At 61.3% G+C, this 18,781-nt stretch overlaps 1 long non-coding RNA gene and 1 pseudogene across 1 annotated transcript in view; one reads left to right on the plus strand and one right to left on the minus strand.

Moving 5' to 3' along the window:
* Positions 1-18,781, plus strand: part of LOC138846593 (uncharacterized) — a 150,230-nt gene that overhangs the window by 82,233 nt on the left and 49,216 nt on the right. The window lies entirely within an intron of this gene.
* Positions 31-3,944, minus strand: LOC103347056 (superkiller complex protein 8-like; annotated as a pseudogene).

Genomic DNA, 18,781 nt, shown 5'->3' on the forward strand with positions numbered 1-18,781 from the left:
AGAGACCAGCCCCGCTCTCCAGCGGTCCTCTTACTTGGCAGGTGGGGAAGCCCAGGTCCAGAGAGGGCCCGCCAGCACGACGTGGGAGCACAGGCGCGGGGCGGGGGCCACGCAGCCGCAGTGGTGGTGGCGGTACTGGGGGTGGCAGCACTGGTGTTGTCTGTCACTGTTGGTGTTAATGTTTTCTCAGGATGGCGGTGGTGTGGATGCTGCTGTGTGTGGTGGTACTGGTACGCTGATGATGTCACCGGTACTGGTGTTGACAGTGTTACTGGTGTTGCTCTCAATTCTAGTGGTGCTGTTAGTACCGAGGTCGGTGTGTTCCTGTCAGTGGTGCTGGTGTTTTTGCTGGTGTTTGGGGTTATTGGTGTTATCAGTGTTGTTGTGTTGGTGGTTTTCAGGATGGTGATGGTGTTGATGCTTGTGGCGGGGATAGTACTGCTGTTGGTACTGGTGGTTTTGATGGTGCTGTTGTTACTGGTGGTAGTGGTATTGGTAATATTGTGGTTGGTGCTGATGGCGGTGGTGGGAAGAAGTGGGGGAGAGGGATGGAGACCCGATTCCAGGCCTGATTGCACTTGAGGATAGCTTAGTCGCTTGCCTGGCCAAGGGCCTGTCACCCTCTCAATACCACAGTACCTTCCCCCGTTCCCACTGCCCACCTTAGCTTTCCCCTGGGTCTCCCGGCCCTCCGGTCCCTCAAGTCCCTGGTTGGATAGAGCTGTCACACAAATGCTCATCACCTTTCTTCCCCTAGCCCATTCTTGTTGGCCTGGGAACCTCAGTGTGACAGCCGGTTCAGACCGGTCAGAGGTGGCCCTGACAAAGTCTATTAGGTTCTCTCTGCATATTGGTCTCCTCACCTGTGCAGGAGGTGACAAAGAGACCTCCCTCGGGCTGACAGCAGAGAAACCCTGGGCTCTGAGCAAAGCCGACCAACGCAGCTCCCTGTAGCCCCAGCCTCCGGCACCAGCATGATGCTGAGTGCATGGTCGGTGCCTGATAACGAAGAGGCCGAGTGCCTGGGTCTGTTCTCCTAACTGGCAGCTCTGCTCCTTTACACAGGGAGTGGTAATAGTGGGGTTTTGTGTGGACAGAACAAAAAAAATGAAAGGATGAAGCCATTCATCCACCCACCTGCCCTCCCTCCCCTCTATTCATCCACCCACCCACCCACCCGTTTACCCATTCACTCACCCATCTATTCATCCATCCAATCACCCAGCCACCGCCTGTTCATCTACCTACTCACACACTCACCCACCTGCCCAGCCTCCCGCCTGTTCATCTACCTACCCACACACTCACCTACCCAGCCTCCCGCCTGTTCATCTACCTACCCACACACTCACCTGCCCAGCCACCCGCTGTTCATCTACCTACCCACACACTCACCCACCTGCCCAGCCTCCCGCCTGTTCATCTGCCTACCCACACACTCACCCACCTACCCAGCCTCCCGCCTGTTCATCTACCTACCCACACACTCACCCACCTGCCCAGCCTCCCGCCTGTTCATCTGCCTACCCACACACTCACCCACCTACCCAGCCTCCCGCCTGTTCATCTACCTACCCACACACTCACCCACCTGCCCAGCCTCCCGCCTGTTCATCTACCTACCCACACACTCACCCACCTGCCCAGCCTCCCGCCTGTTCATCTACCTACCCACACACTCACCCACCTGCCCAGCCTCCCGCCTGTTCATCTACCTACCCACACACTCACCTACCCAGCCTCCCGCCTGTTCATCTGCCTACCCACACACTCACCCACCTGCCCAGCCTCCCGCTGTTCATCTACCTACCCACACACCCACCCACCTGCCCAGCCTCCCGCCTGTTCATCTACCTACCCACACACCCACCCACCTGCCCAGCCTCCCGCCTGTTCATCTACCTACCCACACACCCACCCACCTACCCAGCCTCCCGCCTGTTCATCTACCTACCCACACACTCACCTACCCAGCCTCCCGCCTGTTCATCTACCTACCCACACACCCACCCACCTGCCCAGCCTCCCGCCTGTTCATCTACCTACCCACACACTCACCCACCTGCCCAGCCTCCCGCCTGTTCATCTACCTACCCACACACTCACCTACCCAGCCTCCCGCTTGTTCATCTACCTACCCACACACTCACCTACCCAGCCTCCCGCCTGTTCATCTACCTACCCACATACTCACCCACCTACCCAGCCTCCCGCCTGTTCATCTACCTACCCACACACTCATCCACCTACCCAGCCTCCCGCCTGTTCATCTACCTACCCACACACTCACCCTCCCGCCTGTTCATCCATCCACCCACGTATTCATTCCTTGACATCATATTCCTTCCTGATTGGTCTTGGCTTCAAGGACTGAAGTATTTCAGCACCTGCTTGCTTTCCTTTTTTTTTTTTTTTCACTGTTTGCATTGAGAATGCTTTATGGCCGGTGCTGTGGCTCAATAGGCTAATCCTCTGCCTTGTGGCACCGGCACACCGGGTTCTAGTCCCGGTCGGGGTGCCAGATTCTGTCCCAGTTGCCCCTCTTCCAGGCCAGCTCTCTGCTGTGCCCCGGGAAGGCAGTGGAGGATGGCCCAGGTGCTTGGGCCCTGCACCCCATGGGAGACCAGGAGAAGCACCTGGCTCCTGCCATTGGATCAGCGCGGTGCGCCGGCCGCAGCACGCCAGCTGCGGCGGCCATTGGAGGGTGAACCAACGGCAAAAAGAAGACCTTTCTCTCTGTCTCTCTCTCTCCACTCTGCCTGTCAAAAAATTAAAAAAAAAAAAAAAGAATGCTTTATTTACTTTAATGTACAGTGTTCCCAGTACAATGGGAATGTTGTTACTGTAGCTACAGAACTTCAGTCTCTGCCCTAGTAAGTGCTGTGTTCTGTGAGGAGAGCCGTCCAGGAAGGCAGTGTCGGGATGGAGCCGTGCATGCTTGGAGCAGCCAGGGCGCGGAGACTCTGGCTCGCACTGGACGGTCATAGACGAGAGTTTCCTGGTCATCACCAACCGACACAGCTTTTGAGCCATTTCCATTGTATTCTACTCCCCAGACCTGATCCTGGTGATCAAAGGAGATGTGGACACAAGTCCTCGTCCCAACATCCCAGGCTTCTACACTGTGGTCAGACGAGCTGGAAACACAGTGTGGCTGGTTGGGACGTTCAGCCCCCAGGAGGTGCGTCCAGTCGGCGTGCCGGCCGGGCTGGGCTGCTGTCTCCCAGCGTGTGCAGTAGCGTGCCAGTTGCAATGCGAGAAGCATGGATGGTGCCGTCTGCGGCTCCGCTGGCCAGGTGCTTCCCATCGGGACCGCACGCAATGCTGAGCGTGGATTTTCCTCTTGTGTCCAAGGAATATTCTTTTTTCCCACTTTCCACACCAACAATGTTCACTTTCCCTTCCTGTGGCCAGATACTGGGAATCGGGAGAAAAGGCCAAAGTCCAGGCATCCGCAGGTCCTGCAGCTGTAGACTTCATCTGTTTGCCATTTTGTCCGTCCCAGAGATGGACGTGCGCATCGCAAGAACTGGACGCAGCAATGGGCAGGGTGTGGCTGATGTCCACAGACAGCTCCCCCGGCCGATGTCCCTCCAGACTCCGCTGCAGGTCAGGCTGCTCATCACACCGTTTCCAGAGCTGCCCCAGGTCATCCAGGGAGCCCGGCACCCCCGTCGTAGTGTTTTCATCTTCTTTGTCCTCCAGGCATCTGACCAAACGGAATCGTTGTGGGCTGGTTGGCCGTTTCCGAAGCAGGGACGAAGGCTAAAGGCCGACAGCTCACCGCACTGCTGGGCTACACGACTCAGCACCTGCTTTCTAAGGAGCCAGCCTGGCTTGTGTGTCCCGTGGGTGAATGACTGAACGGATGTGTGGTAGGTGAAGCCACGAATGGCGCTGAGCGGGACTCGTTCCAGGGAGCCCAGCTCCCTCTGTGGCTCCATCTGGGATGCTTGGGCAGCGACAGTGCCAGCCCTGGGACAGGCGGCAAGAGAGACCTTCCTCAGGCTGCTGGTGCGGGTCAGCAACCGCGCATGTGCGCTTCCCATACCTCCAGGGCCCTTCTCCGAGACCCACCCCAAGGAGACCCCGTCCACATAGCACTGCTCCCTTCTCAGCTCAGGCAGCCGTCAGCAACCCACGTCCAGGTGTCCAGGGAACTGGGGCTCTCACCCTGGAAATCCCGTGCCTCTCTCTGCTGAGCTCAGAAGCCCCAGCCCGAGTCCTTGTCCTGGGCACAGCTGCGCTGCACACCGTGGGGGAAGAGTGAGGAGGGGGAGGAGGAAGTCCTGCTGACTCATCGCCCCTCCCCCGCAGTCTGAGATCAAGCTGAGCACAGTGAAAGGGAAGCTTAATTTATGCAAGTGCATGGTGGTTGGCGTCCAGCCGCTGCCCGGCGCGGACAGGTCAGCCCTGAGAAGGGCGTGAGCAGGACTAGCTCTGTGCATGGCTCCTCCCTGGCCCCGCCCCGCCCCCAAGGTGTGGGAGGGGTGGAGAAGACATGGGCCCCACCAGGACCCCTGAGCCGGACGTCAGGGGCTCTGTGTCACGGGGGCTCCGTCGCAGCTCGTCCATCGCTCCTCGTAGCAGCTTAGCGCAGACTGCACGGTGTCTCGGCCCTCTCATCTCTCAGCTGCAGGCCAGGGAGTCCCAGGATCCGGGGAGAGGGCTTGGGACCACCCAGAAACCGTCTGACTCGCTTTGGTGCAGCACCCTGTTAGTGCTTTCTTCTGGTTGGCTCGCACGCTCCGTCCAGACTCCGTGGGGAGGGCAGGCCTCGTCCCTGTCCCCATTCTGTCCCTGAGGTTGCTGCGGCTCAGCCACTTGAGCAGTCAGCCGGCCGGCAGGGCCAGGACTCGGCCGCAGCCTCACCGTGTGCCTCCGAGCTTGGAGGGGGTCCGTACCGGTGCGGCTGGGGCTCAGGCATGCTGTGGGTTCCCTGTGTGGGGGAAGGGCACGCCTGGACAGACCCTCCCCTCCCCCGCCCGCCATGGGCCGGCTCCCAGCGAGCAGGCGCCACTGCGTGGATCAACCGTGTTCTCGAGGGAGTGCCCCAGAGGCTGAATGTGAAAACTTCCCTTCTCAGCGAGGTGGCGGGAGGGCCCGGGCGGAAGGGCCGGGAAGCCCAGGCCGCCTCGCCTCGCCTCGCCTCGCCTCTGCCTCGCCTCTGCCTCTGCCTCTGCCTCTGCCTCTGCCTCTGCCTCGCCTCTGCCTCGCCTCTGCCTCTGCCTCTGCCTCTGCCTCGCCTCTGCCTCTGCCTCGCCTCTGCCTCGCCTCTGCCTCACCTCTGCCTCGCCTCTGCCTCTGCCTCGCCTCTGCCTCTGCCTCTGCCTCGCCTCGCCTCTGCCTCTGCCTCGCCTCTGCCTCTGCTTTCACTTCCCCAGCGTCAGCCCTGCCGTGGACGACCCCTGCAGATCCTGTTGTATGGAATCTTGTTCGCCGTGTTTCTTAGCAGAGACCAATTTTGGGTGAATAACTTGCGACCACAGAAACACGACACCAAAGCTGCAGCGCTGGGTGGCAAATTTCTCCGTTACCACAAATATCCTTTCTCCTCGAGGACCAGATTGGAAGCATTTGGGATTGTTTGTGCCTCCCGTCCTCAATCAGGAGGGGGAGGGGCCGCCTCGGTAGCTGCCACACGCCCCTCGCTACCCCGGCGGCGGCCTGCACCAGACACACTTTCCCCTCCACAGGGCTTTTGCCGAAGCACCGTGAGGTCCCGCAGGCCCCTTCCGTGGCCGAGCTGAGCTCCCAGCGTCTGTGACGTCCTGGGAGCAGCATTAGCTGCACCTTGCAAACACAGAACAGGGACGTCCAGTGTGGTTCTTGGGTGCTGGTTTTGATCCACTTGGGTGGAAAAGGGGTCCAAGGGTCAGGGGCACATTGCCCAGCTCCTGCTGGTGAGGGTCGGGCAGGGCAGACCCTCCCCTGGGGGCGGCCCGCTGGGCCCTGCCCCTCCCAGGCTTCCTCTCTTGCTTCCTGGGCCCCCGATCTCCAGCTGGGAGCTTCCTAATCCCAGGCCACTCCCCGCTCAGGCAAATATTTCCCCAATAACCAAGGGAGCCACACAGTTAATCCGTGGACCCATCTTGTTACTGCTGCAAATATTTCTTTTTTATTGGACTGACAGGAGCTAAGCCAGGACAGCGGGAGAGCCCCAGCCGTCAGGGGGAAGCGCATCCGTCCCAACCCTGCGGGAATCCCAGGCATGTGGCCGGCATCTCCCAACTGCGTGCTGGAGACGCCGGCCAGGGCTCCACACAGGCTTGTGGCCGGGCCGATTGCGATAAAGCCAGAGTCACACAGCCCCAGAGCACGTGGGACTGCCCAGCCGTGTCTGGGCTGGAGCTGATGTCCTTCTGGAATCTTCCCTGCAGGCCGATGTCCCCCACTTCCTCTCCTGCAGGCTCTGAGGGTCTGGAGCTTTGGGGGGGGGGTGCGTGGTCCCTCCCTGCTGCCGTGTGCTGGTTTACGGCACAAACACGCCCAGGCTGCGTCGGTTCTCCCGCCAGCGGCTGTGGGAGGTCCCCGGCGGGGGGCCGCGTGGACGGTGTGTTGGCACATTCTCAGCCGCACACATGTCGGCCTTCCTGTTGCGTGTGTCCCTGGGAGCGGAATTGCTGGGTCACCCAGCAGCCGTGATGTCCGGCTGGAGCAGATCCCACCAAGCCTCTCCCAAAGGGAAGCTCTGCTCACATCCTTGCCAGAGTTTAATTTTAGCCACACTGCTGGTGAAGGTATAATACACATTTTTAAAAAAGATTTATTTTATTTATTTGAAAAGCAGAGTTAGAGAGACAGAGACAGAGAAATCTTCCATATGCTAGTTTACTCCTGAAATGGCTACAACCACCGAGGCTGGGCCAGGCCGAAGCCAGGAGCCAGGAGCTTCTTCTGGGTCTCCCTCGTGGGTGCAGGGGCCCAGGGACTTGGGCCATCTTCTGCTTTCCCGGGCATGTTAGTGGGGAGCTGGCCGGGAAGTGGAGCAGCCGGGACTGGAGCCAGCGCCCACACGGGTGTGCCACAGTGCCTGCCCAGTAGGCGTTTCTCGTGGTCACCCTCCTTCCCCAACCCCAGGACACACGTACAGAGCTGGAGGCTGGACTGAGGTGGACACTGCTGTCCCAGGGCCACGTTAAGGTGACCCGAGAGCCACAATCCTAGTGGGGGGGTGTCTGGGGAGGGAGTGGGCCCCAGACCTGCCTGCCTCCTCCTTTGCCTCCCACGCAGCTTGGATGGCCTCTCCAGGACAGTCACCGGTGAGTCCATGCCACAGGCTCCTGGGAGGAGCCGCTTGCAGCCTCTGCAGTCTGATTGGCTGAGGCTGGGGGTGGGCGGTCACACTGTGAGCATGCACTTCTCTGTGACAGCTGAGTCCAGGATTGGGAGGGTCCCAGGCTGTCCCTCGAACCTGAGCTCCTGGAACGACGGGAAGGTTATTGGACACTCTGGGGGCCACAGGCTGTCCTGTCCTGGGGTTTGGTCCAGTGCACCCTCACAGGATCCCACCAGCCTCGGCCTCTCCTGGGTTGCCCTTGGCATCCTGACCTATAGAAATCCCCCCCAGACCACTCCCATCAGGGGGGAGGTGAGACCAGGGGCCCCCTGCCCTGCCACCCCCAGCCCCTGCTCCTGCAGCCTTGGCATGGAGGGCTACTCCGTCTTCCCCACCCCTGGCCAGATGACAAGAAAAAAATCTCCTTGGGCCAAAGTGGAGCCTCAGCCCCGACAAGACCCTAAGCCAGGCTTCAGCAGGGGCCTCCTCTTCCTCCCTGTTGCCCTGCCCAGGCCTCGGCTCATGCATGTGTGAACTCTAAAAATGACCAGCACTGTGACATAGTGGATAAGCTGCTGCCTGCAGTGCTGGCATCCCATATGGGTGCTGGTTCTAGTCCCAGCTGCTCCACTTCTGATCCAGCTCTCTGCTGTGGCCTGGGAAAGCAGTAGAAGACGGCCCAAGTCCTTGGGCCCCTGCACCCCCATGGGAAACCCAGAAGCTCCTGGCTTCGGATCAGCATAGCTCCAGTCATTGGGGCCATCTGGGGAGTGAACCAGTGGATGGAAGTCCTCTCTCTCTCTTTCTCTCTCTTTCTGCCTCTACCTCTCTGTAACTCAATCTTTCAAATAAACAGAGAAGGCAGCACTGGTTCCTGCGGGAGGCACAGGAGTGCAGGTAGCGGCCTGTGGCGCTCCCTCCACACCGTGCACCACGGGAGGCTGGGAGGGGCAGAAGCCGCTGCCCGCCACCCCTCTGGGGCTTTGCCTCTCTTTGCTCCACTTCCAGCCCTCCCCCTTCTGAAACTGAGGGCTGGGCCCTCTGCGTCATTGAGGCTCCTTCTCCAGTTTCTTGTTCGCTGCTCCCTGGTTCTCTGTGTGGCCTCACATTGGGCTCTCAGCACAAGGCCTCTGCACCCACGCACACCCATGCGCGTCAGTGCACACACAGTCCACACAAGCACACAGTGCACACAGGCGCACACACACAAGTGCACACACACAGACCCCTCCCTCTGTTTGCAGGATGTTCCAGGCAGCCCCCAAATGCCATTCAAAAGACGTTCCCACTGCTCTGCCTGGGCACAGGGTGGGGAAGGGGCGGGAGGCGAGGGTCCCAGGTGTGTGCCTCCCTCCAGGATGCCCACACCTGTCTGCTGCTCCCCGCGTATAAACATGGGAGTGCACCATCTAGTGAAGGAACGCCAGGACCCAGGTGTGACCTGCACTGTTGCGTCCTAGCTGTGCATCACAGGTGGCAGGGACAGGAGGGTTGGGCCCAGCTCTGCTTCTCCTGTGTGGGCAGCAAGAGCAAATGTCCCTACGCACCCCCCCCCCCCCCGCAGTGTGCAGCTCATCGCTGAGCAAGGCCGAAGGGGGCTGCCCCACCTCCGTCCGCTTGCGGGCAGGAGACGTGGGACGACAACGGGGAGTTAAAGTGACAAGCATTTCTTGACAAAATGCAGACACATTTCTCATTGCATGGACGCCACTAGAAATCCAGATGAAAGGCATGAAAATTAGGTCACAGGTGTGCTTTCTGCCTGGTTCGGCTGGTGAAATCCTGCCGTGGAAGCTGTGGGAGTCTCAGCTGTGTGCCCCACCCCACCCCACCCCCCGCCGCCTGTGCAGTGTCCCTGGGCAGCGACTGCCCGGCGGGCGGGAGTTGGGGTGGCTGGGGAGGCCTCCCGTCTGCTGGACGGAGCTCTCCTCTTGGCTGTGGCCCTGGGCTTTCTCGCTGGAAGGCAGCGCTGTGATTTCTGCTGAGGGCCGCTGGACAGTTTTGCTGCTGTGTGGGGGTGGGAGGTGAAAGTGTCCTTTGTGGCCAGTGGCTGCCCCCATCCCCGTCTCATTTTGCCATCCGCTTCAATGGCCCAAAGAGACAGAGCTGTATATTCTGTATCTTCTAGTCTAAGAAACCGGTTCCCCTCTAGCCAGAATAAAGGGTGTTTTGTTCATCAGAGCCTGCACGAGGATAGGTTAGAATGGTTGTTAAACTCAGCTGCCAGGTTCGATCTGCCACACAAATCCTCGTGCTGTCTGAGCCTGCGCCAAGGCAGTTCTCCTGTGCCTCCCACCTGGGCCGTGTTTGCAGCAAGCCTGGCAGTGCCCGGAACCGCGGCCGAGCCTCGGGGCCGCCGGAGGTGACGGAGCTTCAGGGCTCGGGCGTCTCTAAGGAGAGGGGGCGATTCCCGGGTGACAGTCCACTGCAGTCGTCGAGAAGAGGGAAAGCCAGCTTCGCAGGGAGAGGCTACCCGAAGAGGAGGGCAGGCCCCTCCTGGGAAACCTCGCGAAGACAGGAGACCAGTCTGCCGCATCAGGAGTGCTCGCTGTGTTCTCACGGACGCGAGCGCGGGAGGCGTGTTCGGGACAAAGGGACGCTTGTGTGCCGCTGGCGGGGAGAAAGGTGCCCTGGACTTCTTTGGGACTTTCTAAGAGACACTGGGCATGGTGGTGAAAACGTGGTAGTTGGTTGAAAACGCGCACTCTTTACAGAAAAACAAGTGGCAGCGACGCGCAGGCGTCCTGCGGCACCGGCCGGGCCGAGCCGAGCTGTGCCCACACGAGCGCCATAGCGTCTTTGCAGATGCGGCTGAGATAAGTTTTCTTTCCCGAAACGCTGGTTTTTGTCGCGTTCACCAGTGTCTTCGGCGTGCGTGCGCCTGCCTGCTGGGGGAAGGGTGAGGAAATCAGACCTTGAGAGAACGCCAGATGGTTCGTCCCGAATCTTTGCAGTTTCTGTTTCCTTCAAAACGTCCCCAAAAATGTTTTCTTCCCTTTTGCAGGATATAGGGTTCTCTTCAGCTTCCCGCAAATCCCGAAACGCCTTTGTTTAAAGCAAAACAAAACAAAACTTGTGGCTTTTCTCAAGATGACAAACCAAACACGCAGAATCTAAAATCCCCAAATGTAACCCAGGCCGTAAACCTTCCTGACTCAACAGGCAGATTTTATGGAGCCCCCAGTAAAACCCCAGGGAGAGCGATAAATAAACTGCCAGCCGCTGCCGCAGACAGCTGCGTCCTGGGGACCCGGGGCCTCTGCGGCAGGGTCTGGGGTCTGCAGACACGTGCTGGGTGCACAGGAGCTCAGGCTGCCTGGAGGTGTGGCCCTGAGCGCTCCCTGCAGCGTGGCCACCTGGAGCAGGTGCACTGATACCTGTGTCAAACAAGGAAGAAGAGAGCCACGTAGTCGCTCACGGAAGTGGCGACTGAGCACAGACAGGACTGGGAGAGCGAGGGAAAGGCGGGCGGAAGGGGGTGCTGGGGAGGAACTACCTCAACAAGACTCCGTTCCCATCCCCCGATCTCAGGGAGATCCCGCAGGGAACAGCACGTCCCTGGGGTCTTCCCCAGCGCTGTTGGACAGGTCACCTCACTCACCACCTACGATTCCGCTTCCCCTCCGGCAGCCAGAACGGAGGCGCAGCCGGGCTGCGGCACTGAGGTGGAACCTGGGACGTGTCTCAGTGCGAGAGGAAGTGGGCGTCGTCCTCCTCCGGGTCGTGGCCGCAGCCGGACGCCTCCTGGCACCCGCTCGTCGCTGGGGAGCTGCTTTCTTCCCTCCAGCAGGAAGGAGCTTCCTCCGGGAAGTGTCCCGACATTGTTCTTGGTACTGCGGAAGTTCCGTGGCTGGCAGATGGCGTGTCCAGGAGGCAGCGGGCCCCGAGCACAGGCCGCGTTTAGGACTTCGTCTTCACCCAGCGCGGACACTCTCGGGCTCACATCTGGGCAGAGCGCCCATGCTCAGACGGGCACGCACACTCCCTCACCTGCACGCGCTCACACGTGCACGCTCCTCTACGCAGAGGCAAGCCCGCCAGCAGCTGAGCCCGGCTGTGGCACACGCCTGCGGGGGACAGCATTGCCTGCAGAAGAGCCTCCTCCCCTGCTCTCCCTCCCCCTCGGCCGCCCGGCCCTGTCACAGCCCAGGACTCGGCCCCCAGAGGAGCAGACCTGCCACTGGCTCATAGCAGAGGCCTCGCTTCTCCAGGGCTTTCCTGGACAAGGCCAGGCGTCCAGGCCCAGGGGGTGGAGGACCCTGAGGTTCCCCGGCCCCCTCCTTGTCCACCATCCCACTGCCCAAGCTCAACCCTGGGTTTCAGGCCCCCTCCACAAACCAGGTGAAAAACCAGGTGATGCACAGTCCATTTCATCGCCATCGGCATGCGGGAAGCTCAGATGGGCTGCAGCCGGCCGCGGGTCTCGGCCTGCTCTATGCAGTTAGAACGCGGCAGCCGGCTGCTCTGCGGAGCTGGGGACCCCGCAGCAGAGATGTCCGGCCCAGCAGAGCGGCATCCCGCCTGCCCTCCCCACGCTCCCGTGCACCTGGGCCGCTGCCTCCACTGACCACTAGAAATCGAACCCACATCCAACAAAGGTGAATCGTGCGCCAGTCAGACGCGGGGTCCACGTCAACACTGCGAGGAAGAAGTGGGGACAGGAGAGGGGCCCGCCATCGAGTGGCCTTTCTCCAGTTGGCCTGTGCAGGAGTCACACCGCCATGGCAACTGCCTTTCATGTCATTGTCACTAACCCCCTGGGGCTGAGGGTGACAAGCTGAGCACCGGAAACCCAGCTTGAATGGGAAGGCCTGGAGAGGGGAGGTGGTTGCGGCTCCAGTCAGGACCCCATCCAAGCCCCTCCGGTGCCTACTGCTGGCTGCTTAGAGGATGGAGACCCCGAGGCTGGGCGCCCTCAGCGGCTTCCTCCCTGCTGGCCCCCATGGCTACCGCCGGCTGCTGCGTGTCTGGGGGCTGAGGGCTCTGGGGCGAGCAGAGAGGGGGCTGTGGCTGCAGGACGGGGCAGTTCCTGAGCGCAGCAGAACCCCTGATGGAAGAGCCCGCGAGCCCGGCTGAGCCCGGCCAGGCCCTCTGCAGTGCTCTCTTCCCTGCACCCAGCGCCCGGGCCCAGGTTGGCACAGGACAGGTGCTCGCTCTCAGTGACAGCGACAGCAACACCACCACCATGGGTGAAGGGCCTGGCTCTGCAGGCGCTGTTTGCTGGACCGAGTCTCACTTCTCCCCAGCGTTTGGGGGTGAGGGGTCTCCCTCTGTGTCCCCACTCCGAGTGTCCACTTGTGGCTGCTCAGCTCCCCCCACCACCACTTGGGAGAGGTCACTGGTCAGAGGACTGGATCCTGTGGGCGCTCAGAGGAAGGGGGCCTGATGCAGATGTGGTGGTCAGGGGAGGCTTCCTGGAGGTGACACCAGAGAAGATCCTTGACGGAGACGCAGGGACCCCCTCCCAGACCGGGCAGGTGGGTCCAGCTACAAGGGAGAGGTGTACAAAAGGGCGCAGGTGGGAGCCGCTGGGACCCTCCTGAGAATTCCCAGCTCCCCAGGCTACTGCCTGCGCAAGTGGGCAGGAGGCTGCAGGGTGGGGGCTGGGCATGGGGAGGGGACCCGGTCCGGGGGGCAGTGGCTGCTGAGAGGTTAACCAGGGGTGTGTGTTGGCCACCCTGGCCCCCTGGCCCTGGAAGGTGGCGTGGCAGAGAGCAGGGCTGGGGACGGAGAGCAGCCGAGGCAGTAAGGGTCGGAGGCAGACGGTGGTGCCGATGCATGCACACAGTGGAGGAGCTGTGGGTGTGTCCTTCCCTCTGCCCTGGGGTGAGCCTACCGCAGGCCACCCACGGTCCCCTGCTCTCTGCCTCACCAAACTCAGCCAGCAGGAACTCGGGGGAGCAGAGGAGGGGAGACAGTGGTTGGGCACTTGGGGTTTCTCTTCTCTCCCTCCTGGGAGGTCTGCCCTGTGGGGGTCACCCAGGCCCGCATGTCTCTCCCTCCAGCAAAGGGCCGCCTCTGTCACTGTGGTCCCTGCTTGGTCACTGTCTCCCTCAGAGTCCTGCAAGTCCATCTCTCCCTGGGACCCGGGGTGGGGACAGCCCCAAGGCTGCCCAGCCCTCAGTTCCCTTGGTCAGCAGAGCCCCCCAGAGTCTCCTGCTGTGAGGGGTTCCTCTGCTTCCCCCGCGACACGACCTTGACTCTCGTTTCTGAAGGCTGAGTCATGGCACAGCCATTCTCTGCACTTCTGGGAGGGAGCACCAGGCACAGAGCCGAGAACAACCCAAGGTGGTGGGGGGCAGGGTCTCTACAGTCCATGGCAACGCCAGGGGGCTTAGCTACCGTTTGGATCCTGGACCCTGCCCCAGGGCCCCCTAAGTGCCCAGCACAAGGCGGCCAGTGCGGTCACCAGTGATTGCAAATGCCTTGTGGGAAGCAGGACTGTGAGCCGGCTCCATGAGATGGCTTCAGGCACGGGGCCTCCTAACTGGCCAGCCAGTGTGCAGGTGACAGTGCCCAGGCCACCCACGCCGAGGGGGGGGTGCTGGAAAGCCAGGGACATGGCAGACTGGCCAGCCAGTGTGCAGGTGACAGTGCCCAGGCCACCCACGCCGGGGTGGGGGGGCTGGAAAGCCAGGGACATGGCGGACTGGCCAGCCAGTGTGCAGGTGACAGTGCCCAGGCCACCCACGCCAGGGGGGGCGGCTGGAAAGCCGGGGACGTGGCGGACTGGCCCATTTTTCCCCATCTGCGATTGTCTGCTGTGTACAGTATGTCCCCAGTGCCCCCGACGACAAGAACAGAGTAGTGACCACAGCAGTAACAGGACCCTAAAGACACGGCATGGGGGGGCCAGGGCAAGGCTCAGCCGGAAAAGCCGACACCTGTCACACCAGCATCCCATGTGGACACTTGTGTCCCAGCTGCTCCTCTTCCGATCCAGCTCCCTGCTGTGGCCTGGGAAAGCAGCAAAGGATGGCCCAAATGCTTGGGCCCCGCCACCCACGTGGGAGACCAGGAAGAAGCTCCCGGCTCCCGGCTTCGGCCTGACCCAGCCCTGCCCATTGTGGCCCAGAATCTAGGGAGTGAACCAGCAGGTGGAAGACCCCTCCCTCTCTCTGTCACTCTGACTTTTGATCAAGGAGTAAATAGATCTTTAAACAAGGCAGGGATGTGCTGTGCACGCGTTCTGCAGGGTCTACCCCAGCCCCACCCCGTCCCCATCCCTTTCATCCCCTCCCTTTCCGTCTCTCCCTTGATAGACCTGCTGTGTCCCACTCTATAAAAATCTACGTGAATTGCTCAGAAGCCGTAAGTGGGTGGCAGTGAGTCGTTGTGCTTGAAGCCACATGGCCGCCGCTCGGCCAGCTGCCTGGCACACCGGTGGCACGAGGCAAGGGCAGCAGGCCAGGCGCGGCCCCGGCAGGTGGCTCGCGTGGGACCCTTGCTCTGCCTGTTCCTGGGGCTCCATTGCCCGGGACCTGTGGGCTGGGTGCCGGGGGACGCTACAGGCAAACGCAGCCCCTGCCTGTGGGTGGGCCCCGCCTCGTCTCACACCTCTTCCCCATCCACCAGGCCGAGCGGTCTCGGCTCCCTTGGCTTCGAGATGTTTCAGAACAGGCGCAGCACGGCGGGCCCTCCCGGGTCTCACTTGCGGCGTTGGAGGGGTGGCGGGGGCGGAGTGCCCTGTCCAACATGAAAGTGCTCCTTTGCTGTGGGTTGGATTGCCAAGCGGGTCAAACGTTTACAGAAATGGCCCAAACCATACAAACAAACCAGAGCTCCCGGCGGGGCGGGCGGCTTATGCTCCTCGGGGTCAGCCGAGTGCGGAAGCCACAGCCCCTCCTCTGGAAACCACTTCGCCCAGCGTGCCTGTGAGCTCTGCTGCCGCCGGGATCCCTCCGTCCCGTCAGAAAGCTCTGGGGGAGGCGCACACCCGTCCACTCTGTCTGGATGGCCAAGCTGGGATTTTCCCCCCGGGCATCCCAGAACACCCCGCCCGGGCCCCTCCCGGCCTCACCTTCTCCCCCTCAAATGCACCTGCTCTTGCAGGAGCGCCACTGCCGCCGCCCACCTGACACACCTGGGGAGCGGGCGCCGGGTCATGTTCTCTCACACCCAGCCCGCACGGCTGGGGGCCTCGCGCACAGCTCCTTCTCACCCGTTTGCCATCCCCTTCCCCGCTTTACAGACGGGGAAATGGCCCCAGTTGTGGGGGCAGGGCCTATGCAGGTCACGGAGCTCCTATCTGCTGACCCCGAGGTGTGTGGATTAGGGTGACAGTGTCCGCACCACGTGAGAGGAGGCGCACGGGGAGCCGGGGGCCGAAGAGGCCCCCTACAGTCAGCCGACGGAGCCCGGACGAGGTGCGTGCCTCGGTCCCTGGCGTCTGTCTTTGTTTGAAGCCCACTCTCTGTGACATTGACGTAGCAATGCTTCTACGTGCACCTGCCTGGTGTGTTGGCACCTGTCGTGATTCTCACCCCTCTGCCGCGGCGCTGGAGCTTCTGCCGACAGTGTGCGGTTGGCTCGGCCTCTGTCACCTCTGTGTTCAGCGGTTTGCTGATATGTTACAGCTTAGGCTTGTCATTCTGTTATGCACGGCCTGTGTGTTACCTGCGTCCTTCCTCTGTGTTCCTCTTTCCTTGCCTTCTTGTCGTACGAGCACTTTCAGGACTGTGTGTTGATTCATTTAACAGATTTCATCGTTTTCCCAGTGGCTGCCCTTGCCACCCCAGTGCCCCCAGAGCCGAGCACCGAGAGCCACGTGCAAACCGGCTCCTCTCTCTAGGAAGGTGACGGCGTTGCACTGTGCTCCGTCTGCCTGACACACTGCTTCAGAGAGTCACAGCCTTCGCGTCCCAAGTGACTTCAGAAGCCCTGTGGAGACGTGGAGGGGATTGGGGCTGCCCCAGCTTTTCCGCGGCCTGCTTTCCCTCCCCAAGCCCCCCGCAGAAATCCCCGGAGCCGTTCTGCAAGGTGGGGGCTGCCGGAGACGGAGTCCCTCACTGTTGTCTCGCTCACGGTCTCTTTCTCTCGCCGTCCTGAGGGAGACGCTTGCTGGGTGCCAAGTCCCTGGATGGCGGCTCCCTTCTCTCATCCGGTGAGAAGTATGCTTCCTGTCCCTGTCCTCCGAGGCCGCAGGGAGAGGGCTTTTCTGACTGCATCGCCCGACAGGAGCACCCGTGTCCCTCTGCCTCCTTGCAAGTGTTGCACTAGTCTTTGGTGTCTAGAAGTTGGCTTATGGTTTGTCTCAGTGTGCATTTACTTCAGTTCATGCCATTTGGGTTTCACTCCACTTCTTGAATCCATTAGGTTTATGCTTTTCACAAATTTAGAGATTTTTCACCCCCTGTTTCGTTAAAACAAACATTCAGGAGAAGGCTCTGTGGTATAGACGTTTAAGCCTCTACCTGCTGTGTTGTGATCCCATATGGTCACCCATTCAACTCCTGGCTGCTCCGCTTATGATCCAGCTCCCTGCTAATGCACCTGGGAGAGCAGTGGAAGATGGCCCAAGTGTTTGGGTCCCTGCACCCACCTGGGAGACATGGAAGAAGCTCCTGGCTCCCGGTTCCAGCCTGGCCCAGCCCCAGCCATTGCAGCCATGTGGGGAGTGAACCAGTGAATGGACGATCTCTGTCTGTCTCCCCGCTCTGTATCTCTGCCTTTGAAATAAATAAACCTTAAAAAAATCACATGAACGTTCAGCCTGGCTCTCTCCCCTCCCTCTGGGATTCCGATGGCCTGAATATGGGGTGTTTTGTATTCTCCATTTGTCCCTCCAGCTCTGTTCAAAGTTTCTTTTTTCCTGTTTTCCTTTTCCCATTCGGACGGGATACTTTCTCTTGTTCTTCTTCAAGTTTGCGTCTTCTTTTCTCTGTCATTTCACTCTCTGTCGCACCCGTGGCGACTTCTGATTTGGGCTGTTGTGTCCCTAAGTCTCCTCCTTGCCTGTTGTTCTGTTCCATGCTGTAGGCCCTGTCGGGGCTGCTGTCTGTCCCCCACTTGCTGGAGGACACGTCTCCTGATGGCTCTGTGATCCGGCGCCTCGTCCCGGGGCCTGGCTCATTGTCTCGTCTTGGGCTGGATGTGCTTGTCCCCGCGATTGTGGTGACAAGTGACACTGCAGGGCCATGGGATCGTGTCCTGAGACTCTGGCTCAGGTCACTCTTTCTCAGTAGGCGGTCGCCCTGCTTGGATGTCACAGGTGGTCCCAGAGCACAGGTGCAGGTCCAGCTGTCCACTGAGCCTCGCTGGCTCATGGGGTTCACGGGGTTGGACGTGGGGCCGTGACTCACATCCTCTCATTGCAGAGGGTGTGTGGGCACCGCTGGTAGCAGTCACTCCTTCATTGCCACCACCCCGGAGAGTAAGCTCAGCTCCCTGCTAAGACCAGCAATGCCAGTGCAGGCCGAGGCCTGCTGGGGACATGCCCGGCCAGGTTGATGGGGGAGGTGCCACTGCCCGGCCCTGACAACACCACAGGCTGGGGAAAGTGGAGCCAGAAGCAGGAGCTGGACCCCCACGCAGCCCCTGTGGCCCTGGGTGGAGGGGGAGAGGGCCCAGGGAGTCCACACTTTTTCTGGGAGTGCTCCGTGTCAGCTGTACGGGGCACAGTAAGGACACTGGAGTGGGCCTGGGGCCACATGCCGGCGTTCAGAGGGTCGGGGTGCTCCGCCTTCTTCCTTCCACACTGTGGAGCGTCTGGGCATCTGCCTTGGTCCAGGGGCAGCCTGAAGTCTCCCAGAGGGAGTCTGAACCAAGCCCGCCTGCTCCCAGGGCCTCTGCTCTCCACTGAGCGGCCGCCCTCGCCCGCCCACGCCATGGGGACCTTCCGGGCAGGAGCCGTCTGCCCGAGTTTCAGTGTTGAGTTAGCTGTGCCTGCCTCGGGCCTGTGGACAACATCTGACATTCTTCTGGGAACAGCCTCCGAGCCGCCTCTCAGCGGGTGCTGACCGACAGCATGGGCTCCGAGCACTTCCGGGGGGTCCGGGCAGCCGGCTGACCCTCAGGCCCCTGCCCGTCACTGGCCCCTCCCTTCCGAGGAGACAGGCAGGAGAGGCACTTCAGTCCCTGCTTGGCCCATGACTGCTTGGGTGGCCCAAAGAAAATCCCTCAGCACAGGCCCCAGCCCCTCGGCAGCCTCGCTCAGGGCCGGGGAGCAGACCCCGGGCGCGAGGCCAGGAGGCGGGGAAGGCACAGGGAGCCCGGCCTGCCCGCTGGGCTGCGGGGGGCGGGGTACATAACAGCACCCCTCGTTCTGCCTGCATCACTCGTGCCCCCTGTCATAGTCATGGCACCTGTGTGGCAGCGGGGAACCCTATGGCCGCCCGGGGTCGCACGTACAAGGCTGGGGCGCAGGGCCAGGCTGTCCCTGAGCCCCCACAGCCGTGGCTGTCTGCCGTGGCCGTGTTAGCCTCCGTGGCACCAGAGCGCCATCACAGGATGAGAGCTCTGGGCCAGCGCCAGCCGCCCGGGCGCACCTTCCCTCCGCCCTGC

The sequence above is a fragment of the Oryctolagus cuniculus genome, chromosome 18 (genome assembly GCF_964237555.1).
Source record: "Oryctolagus cuniculus chromosome 18, mOryCun1.1, whole genome shotgun sequence".
Classification (NCBI taxonomy): domain Eukaryota; kingdom Metazoa; phylum Chordata; class Mammalia; order Lagomorpha; family Leporidae; genus Oryctolagus; species Oryctolagus cuniculus.